The sequence below is a fragment of the Orbicella franksi genome, chromosome 1 (assembly GCF_964199315.1).
Source record: "Orbicella franksi chromosome 1, jaOrbFran1.1, whole genome shotgun sequence".
Taxonomy (NCBI): Eukaryota; Metazoa; Cnidaria; class Anthozoa; order Scleractinia; family Merulinidae; genus Orbicella; species Orbicella franksi.
In genome coordinates, this window is record NC_138145.1 from 40,837,597 (window position 1) to 40,847,148 (window position 9,552).

Consider the following 9,552-nt stretch of genomic DNA (forward strand, 5'->3'; position numbering starts at 1 on the left):
AGTTTGTCAAGTTGTTGTTGTAGTTTATTGTTGCAGTAGTTGAGTCTTCTGTGACAGTCGTTTATCCGTGCTTTTACCAGACGTCTGCAGGTGGATTTGACGATCTGGATGGCCTCTTGTGTGTTCAACGGAGACTTAAGTTTAAGTCCGGCCGGAACGAGACCGTGGTCTTTCAGCGGTGGTTGAACCAAAGTTGTTGGCGTATTCGTCTGACAGTACTTACCGAGCTGATGTAGTTGTTCGCAAGTCGTTCGTTCTGTCGTCCAAGTGAACGTAACGTACACTCAATGACGCTTAAACGGATACCGACCGATTCTATTGTATCTAGAGCTGAGGCGGTTCTGTCTCGTCAGCGAGACTTATCAGAATCTGCCAAGGATAACATCAGAAGCAGAATTACTTCCATGGTACAATCAGCCTCTATACATGACAATAACTTGACAAAAGACGAACAAGAAGCACTGAAACGACTGAAAAACGACAACAACATTGTTATACTACCAGCCGACAAAGGACGTGTCACTGTTGTTATAACGACAAACAAACTTACGAAGGACTTAAACGTGACCCAACGCCAGCTCTTCAACGTAAACTTAACAGCAAAATACTTACGCTTAAAAAGACTGACGCTACTGACACTCAACGCTACTATCGACTGAGGTGTTCTGTACCACAACCACCGAAACTTTACGGACTATCGAAACTCTGGTATTGGGTATACCGATGGGACCTATAGTGTCATTCTCATGTGGGTCCCCCCTACGTATCAACTGTTTAAGTACTTGACGACCATACTGCAACCCCTCACTGACAAATCAAGACGCAAACGACAATCTACGGAGAACTTTATTGACGCTATTAAGACAGTACAGATACCTGGCGACTACAAACTTGTGTCTTTTGATGTGAAATAACTGTTCACCAGTATTCCACTTCAATTGGCATTACAGTGTATCGAGACCGCTATACAACAAACTACTGTTAAACTACCGTTACCGACAGAGGACATCATAGACTTACTGAACCTTTGCCTTACATCGACTTACTTTCAGTGCAACGGTAAACACTACATACAGTTGGATGGAACAGCCATGGGGTCGCCTGTTGCTGTTGTTGTCGCAGGTATTGTAATGCAACGTGTGGAGGAACGCGCCCTTGCAACTTGCAGACAAACGATACCGCTTTGGTTACGCTACGTTGACGACACCTTTACCGCCGTTCACAAAGACGAAATTGACGCTTTTAACGACCACCTAAACGAACAGAACGCCGACATCCAGTTTACTATAGAGATCGAAGAAAATGGAAAACTTCCTTTTCTAGACTGTTTGTAAGCAGCGACAACAACGATCTGCGAACGACAGTGTACAGAAAACCGACGCACCCCGACAGATTACTCGACGAATCGTCCTACAACCCGACTTCACACAAAGCCACGACTATAAAGACTTTGAGGAGACAAGTGCAACTGGTTTGTGACCCACCGGACAGCTTACGTGACGAAAACAGATACCTTGAACGTGTTCTTCTCAAAAACAACTACAACCCTGACTTTATTACACGAAAACGCAACAAACAGGAACCCAACACCTGTTACTACAGCGACTATAACTTATGTTAATGACACTTGTGAGACCATCTCACGGATCCCACAGCCCTACAACATCCGTGTAGCCCAGAAACCTACAACTACGTTACGATACTTACTGACCAACATTAAAGACAGGGACGAACCTAACAACAGACAGGGAGCAGTTTACAAGGTCAAATGTTCCGACTGCCAGGCTTCCTACATTGGTGAGACTGGCAGAAACCTTAACACGAGACTCACTGAACACAAACGAGCCACGAGAAATGGTGATGCCAACAATCACATTGCTGTACATCATCAACTGACAAACCACAACATTGACTGGGACTCTGCTCAGTGCTTAACCTACAGTACAAACTATTTTCAACGACTGACCCTGGAAAGCTGGTACACTAACCTAGAACAAACGCCTCTTAACAGATGTCAACAACTACCGGCACCTTACAAACGACGTATCCACGGAAACGAAACCGGCAAACGGACTTCTAACAGACCGACTTAATTTGACTATCAATAGACAAACCGACCAATTTGACTGACAATAGACGGATCGAAACCGACCAATGACTGATGACAAACTTTACACGAGTTTTCAGCCAATACTATCATGGCTAACCTGACCAATCACGTTCAACGGATCAGACTTATAACATCATCGACTGACAAACACTATTCACTTGACTCTGAAGATGACTCCCGCTCAGGTTGTCGAAACATCAGTCACCAACAACAGTTCCTTTCGGAACTACCCTCATCCGAACGATCACAATATACGAACTACTGATACTTCTGGATTCAAACCATTTACTATAATATGAATATCGTTTTCCGTGTCATTTCTCATAAGGGGAATAACGGAGAATTTTCCACAACAGAGCAATTGATGTGATGTGTACAGTTTTTTTTTTTTAATTTAATGTCAATAAATTATATGAAAGCATGTGTGATGTATTAGTGTTTTTCTTCTTAGCCTTCTGGGAAGCAACTCTGGATTTGGAAGACAAGGTTGTGACAATCAACAGTGAAAGCAGGTAATCTTATCTTGTACAAGTTAGCCTGTCCACAGACGTTTAATGTTTTGCTACGACTTGTTACGATGCGAGGGCGGCCAGGTTTGTGGCTCAGCAACTTTCCCCACTGCCCAACCTCTTTCCGTTCGAGCTTTTTCAAATGCCACGTGGTTAACGCGCTCTCGACGAACTCAATACTCAAGTATCGCCAAGAGATGCGTCAGGCGAAGGTTTTTGACTTCTGAATCCAAAATCCCGCCTGGTAGTGCTTTCCAATTCAATGCGTAATATTCCTTAATTGTTTTAAGAACAGACCAAGAAAAATATCCGTAAGGACACTGAGTTGTAATCTCGCCTTTCTCTTTTCCAGTGTCTTCTCACATTCAATAAACCAAATGGCGGAAGCACGTGTAGTAGCCTCATCTCGATGTCTTCCGATGATTCCCTGAATACTTCCGGTGTACCATATTAGGTCAAGATCGTAGTGTTTGGATCCGCAGTATATATTAGACAGGCGCAGTGAAATTTTCTTAGCGGACGTTGCTCGCGGATGGAGAAGGAGTTTATTAGGTTTCGGCAAAAGAAAATGCGATGGCCATTGTTTTAGAACCGAAAACTTCGTACAACCTCATGTCCCGAACGGAGTCAAGCAATAACAAGCTTCTAGTACACGTGAAATTAACGAATTATTCTTTACGAGTTAATTTGTAGACAGCGCGAGTAAGCAAACTTGTGTCTGTATCCTTATACTGTAGAACCAACTGCATTGATTCTCCGGTGCTTCTTTGAAAAGTACTTTCCGATTCACTTCATTGTGTAACGCGCGGGCGCGCGGGCGACAACAACTTCCACTCAAGGAGTCCAAATGCCAACGGTTTAATTAGTCGACTGTTAACGTTCAGCTTACCTGTACACGGCAAGTCGACTCACACACATTCGCCACTACCTAACAAGAGTCTCTTATACATCCTGTATTACGAATGCATTGCGCATTCAGTACTCGCCATAGAACCGTCTCTTAATCTTAGAACTTGTGCGAGCATACATTCAAATACAACCGTTATACATCGTAGCACACGCACCTTAGCTCGTGCAATCACAATATCAATTTCATTACATTCCCCTCTTCCAATAACAGAGATGCCTCCTCGCATCAAGGGTCATTTTTAAGCCAACAACGCAGTTTCAAATATTAAAGAAAAAAACAACGACAAAGGAGAAAGCATTAATTTGAAAAGTCCTTCCCGAAAATACCTCTGATGTCTTACTTGAACTTAAATGTAACTTAAATGTAACTATGAACCGTTCCAAATGTCTTAATCGAACTGAAATATAAACTGTTGACAAACAGCAATGTTGTCTCTGAGAAATGTTAACTCTTGATAAATAGAATTCCTGGGAACAAATTCCAAAATCATTGGCTGGACATGTACCTTCCGTAGGCGGTCATGGTGTACAACTCTGGGCTTTCCCTTGGGGGTCCTCTGGATTCGATATACTACGTCCGTAACTTCCCAGGGATCCCCAAAATGGAGTTTGCAGCTTCGGGCTTCCGCCTTTCTTGCTCTGAGGATTGTACAACCACACCTTGTCCTCCTCCCGATAGGAATTTGCAGGAGATCTATGGTCATAGAGTTGCTCCTGTCGTCGGCTTGCGATGTTCAAATTGTTACGGGCAAGGTGGTGTACCTTTTCGACCTGTTCCCTGTGTATCGTTCCATCTTTCTTCTTCACAAGGACCACAGGAGAAGACCATGGATTCGATGACGGTTCAATATGCCTTTAGTCGACATTTTCTGTACCTCTTCCTCCGCCTTTTCTTTCAAGTAAAGGGCAAGTCGCCTCGGTGCTTGCTTGATAGGTTTTGATTTCCCTGTGACAATCCTGTGCTGGGTTATGCTGGTGTGGCCGAAAGGGTTTGTAGAGGGAGCAAACACATCTTGAGATTCATTGAGTAAGTCAGTCAACACTCCGATTTGTTCATCGTTCAAGCCATCTGAACTTGTATTTAGCAAGGGTAGAGATCTCTGCTGATCCTGGTGTTCGCATTCTTTTTGTTGAGACTCATGAGCAAGTCGTACAGCCGTCTTTGCCTCCTGAGACTGCCTCAACAACGGTTCTCCATCTACTGGTTCGCAAACAAATAGTGGTGTAACGATTCATATTCCTTGCGATTCGATTCAATTTCGATTATTGCCTTTCGATTTCGATTACTTCAATTCGATTATGCAAAATATTAATGTTCTTTTAATTCTTGCAATGTTCATGATACACAATGTAAACAACATACAACCCTTAACTCTCAATTTGAGGATACAATAGTAACAGGAACATTATCCTATTACAAGGATGCAATAAAAAAAAAACATGCAATTTGTCAGTGTTCTTCTTTGAGTTCTTTCTAGATCTAGTGCAAACTCAGATTTTTCTTCAAAAAAAGTAACTTGCCTACATGTTCACTACACAAACATGACCTCTGAGCAGACACAAGGTCCCCTGCAGAAGAGAAAACTCTCTAACTGGCCACAGATGTGGCAGGAACTCATAGATATATTTTGGCCAACTTTGACAAAATAGGGTATTTGAGCTCATTTGCTTTCCACCATGACAACGGATTAGAGTTCAATGGCATGGTTTATGCACTCTGCTGGGTAAGTCATACATTTATCTAGACTCTAGGACGTTGAACATGTGTTGAAAACCTTCATTTTCCACAACTGAATAGGGCCTCATTTCCTTTGCAATAAAAACTCCGATAGACTTCGTTATCGCCGTTGCCCTGTTGCCTGACTTCATAACATCGTGAATTTTTAACTGTCCTGTTCCAGTACTGCTTTTCGTACCCGGTGAAGTTTTTACCGTCTTTGAGTGCAACACTTCTGACTTTTCATCAATGCTGTGTTGACGTTTTAAGCGTGCGCTCATGCCTGAAGTTGAACCGACACAATACTTGAAAGTTGCTGAGCAAATTTTACAGATAGTTTTAGACTTGTCTATTGTACCGTCTTTATGCCGAAAAGCATAATATTTCCATACCGCCGATCTAAAAGAAGCAGGTGGATTCACAATCGCTTGGTCATTCGTCGCCATGTTTGAGAACGTGACAATAAGCATGTCGTACATGGTTTGCGTTATTTGGAAATTCTTAAGGGGTGGTAGAAGAGCAACATTTTTACCAAGCGAAACAAAATGACGCAAGAAATGCAAACGTCTTTGCTCTTCAATCAGTAACGTACATTTTAAAGAGTTCTAAATTCTAATTTCACAATATAATGACTCACTGAGGGCACCATGGGAAAGGTATGCAAAAAATCGAACCAAAATCGAAACGTGGAATCAAAGAACCGTGAATCGAACTGAACGGTCATAATCGTGATTAATCGAGAATTCGATTAATCGTTACACCACTATCGCAAAGCGCTGCCAGAGTGTTTTGGTAGACCCGCCTTGGATATGACGTGGGGTTGAGAAGAGAATAGGGATCAGACCTTCCATTTTGACAAGTGATCTGCCTACCAAAAGTTTACTGTGCTGAACAAAATCCAGTGTGGGTTCCAGAATTGCCAGACCTTCATCACACTTGTCTAGAACCTTTGCGGCCGTTATCATCTCACTATGTGCTGGGACTAACACTGTATCCTCGACTACCACCCTTAAGCATTGATAATTGCTGAGCTCCGTCTCTTCTGCCGGTTTCGCTCCACTTCCACTTGAACTTGTCAACTCGCGGATAAATAGCTGCAGCTGCCCCCAGGACCTGAAATAATCTGACAGCCATACCGGCGCACAAAATCCATCCCCAAAATCCCTTCCAACATTAGGTCTGCAATCCACACCTCCCGCAGAGCCTGCTTGCCTTCTACTTCCAATTTGCATATCCCTTTACTCTTGAAATGGTTTTGCGCTACCATCTGCTAAGATCATATGGTTCTCGACTTCCTCAAGCACTGGTCGCTTAGGTGCACTGATCTTCTCCATCACTTCTGGGCTCAAAATCGTCATGTTCAAACCCGTATCCACCAGAAAGGTGACGTCCACTCCCTCTACCTTACTGGAGATGCACAATCCTAGCTGATCTTCGTTTCCGCGGAGAGCACGAGCTCTTGGAGAAGCTATAGGCCGTTGAAAGCGACGCGGGACCGAACCTAGGCCCTTTTGACTTGGTCCGTCCCTGCTTCCCTGGTTGTAGTAGAGTTCCTGGCAATCACCTGAAAAATGTCCAGGAGCCCGTTTCTCGAAAACTCCGAAATCTCTTTGGGCCCGAAAAGCCATTTTTAGTTAATCGGTATTTAAAGACAGAGAGGTGTTTATGCCTGAAACATTTTGTATGAAGAGGACCCCTGTTCGTATTAAGAATGTATGATTGAAACAGCTCTGTAGTCAAAAGGTTTGAGATTTTGCTACGGCTTTTCGGGTGCGAAAATGTTTCGGGACCTTCGAGAAACGGGCCCCAGAATGGCCGCAGTTCCAGCAATTTCCTTTACCACTATTCCTTGGACCCCACGATCTCCCGCGCTCCATTACTCTACAAATATTCCTTGGAACCCATGTGCTCCAGCGCTCCATTCGGCCGGGACTTGCAATTTTCTTCGTTAAATCCTCCAGTAAACGTCTCTGGTCTTTTTGATCTCTCCTGATTTCTGTCAAGAAATTACTGATTGATGAATCGTAGGTATTCTCTTGTTTATCTGGAACCCGGGCCCAAACCATATTAGCAGACTGTCGGCCTAGTCTAAGACGTTAACGTTCAGATACCTAAAAGGCCTCCACTTCGATGGCCGTGGCGAGGGCTTCATGTATCGTTCTCGGTCTAGAATGCAGTATTTTCCAACGGATATCCGTGTCTGTAATGGCATTGACAAAATAGTCCTTCTCTAGAACTTCCCGAACCGATAGGGGCTAGCTTGCGTTTCGAGTCGCTGGATCGGCTGTGCAAGTCCTGGAAGTGACTCATCTTTTCCTCTAGAGCAGTTTTTCAGTTGTGATCTAAACAATTCCACCTTTCCACCTTTATTAAAACGCAACGACAACGCTTCCCTCAGGGCTTAATAATATCTTCTCGAATTTTCGTCCAAACCAGACAGGACAGCTAGCGCACGCACTAACAAACTTGCGGCGAGTTAAATGGCCCTTGTGGAAGTGTCCCAGCCATTCAGTTCTGCACTAAGTCCAGATTGAACTTGATAGTCGCCCCAAGACGTCTTTCCATCGTACGGCGGTGGTTTTGCCAAGGGGGGGGGGGGGGGGGGAAGAGGGCGATTTTCCCCGTTTCTACGGCCAATTTCCGGTTCTCGTTTCCTGGGCGAACTTCCGGTTCTCGACCATGTAAATCGTCTACTGGTTCGCTGCCAGGCCCCGCGCGGGCCGCATTATTCAGCCGCCATATTTTTTTTAGTCGAGCCGGTCGATTTGTTCCTGAAATCTGTCGGCCATTCGTCGCTCCATTTCTTCACTGGTATTCAAAATTCTGTCGCCCAATTCCTGGAGAGCTTGGTACATTTATTTGCCGTCCTCTGCAAAACAGAAACGTGCAATGACCAAATTCTGCATTGTCTAGAGAACGTGAACCACAGCGGCTAATTTTTCGTATTTCTATTTGGAATTGAACGCATTCGTAGCATATTCAGCAGGGGCAAACCTTTACACCGACAGACACACTGGATAGTTCCAAATAAATGCGAAATTCTAAAGTAAAATAGAACACATTTTTCATTAGGCGTCGTCCTTGCCGTCGCCGTCGTAAGATCTCTACATTTGTTAAGGCGTGACCCCCCTAGATTGTCTTAGCTAAAATTGCTCAAATTTGTAGATTAATATCTCTCTTAAATAAATAAAATAAAATAAATAAAAACATATGGCGCTTGTGGTATTAGTAATGTTATGATAGTGGTAGCCAGTTCTACAGCATGGAATTCCTTCTTGAAATAGGCCAATTCCGATATATTAAAATTCGAACTTGGCTTGGCTCCGAGGCTGAGGGGAATAAAACAGAAGAAATCGCATCGAGGAGGAGGGATGAATAATTAATTTCTTTTGTTGTATTTCCCTAAGCCTCGGAGCCAAGCTAGAATTTTAATATATCGGAATTGGCCTATTGTGCTCCGTACATCAGATGGGCACGATGTATCGATTTATTTTAGTTTGGACAGAAAGTCAGCGTTGAAATCGATCCTACGTGGGGGTAGACAACTTCCTCCAAAGAGTTCATTTTGTGAAGACATTGTGCACAGCTCTAAGCACAATGTAATGCGTAATTTAATCATCTCCAAGCATGCTGTTAGTTTCAAAGTAATAATTGCCTTTTTTCTGTAAGAAAATGGGCTCCATTTCATCATTGAATCATAATTCGAAAATTCATACCGCTCATCAATTTTGTGATTTTCAACATCTTCTCAGCTTTCGGCAATCGAGTACGGTTCAACCTGTATAAGCGGACGCCTTCGGGAAATGAGCTATTTTTATAATTAGTATCTATTTATAAGAACGTTGGTGCGAAAATCTGTTCAATGTAGATCATTTCTGCGGTAAGATATTTAGTACTTGCGTCAGAAATTCAAATAATATTTTAACTTAACACGGTGCAAGCGACTGTAAAACGGCCTTGGATAGCGGGAGGTTTGAAACCCAGGGGGGAGGGAATCCTCTATGAAAAGGTCGGGGATTCTTGTCGTCTCGGGTATAGAACAAGGATTCTGGTCTCACTTAGGGTGCTGATGACAAAACGTCAACACTCTTAGCTTTCAAAGTATCCTTTAGGATGCAGTCGAAGAAATAATAATAAAAGAAACGCTCTCGTTTGTTTTCCGCTGATCTCTCGAGTACGCGAGTCGGGTCTGCAAGTGCGGTCGGGATCCTTTCTTGAACAGTGGCTAGTAATCGAACCTATTCCGTTTTAAGTCGGGTCTAATGAAGCTCGAGTAACGCCCACATTAGTCTTCTTTTGAAGTGAAA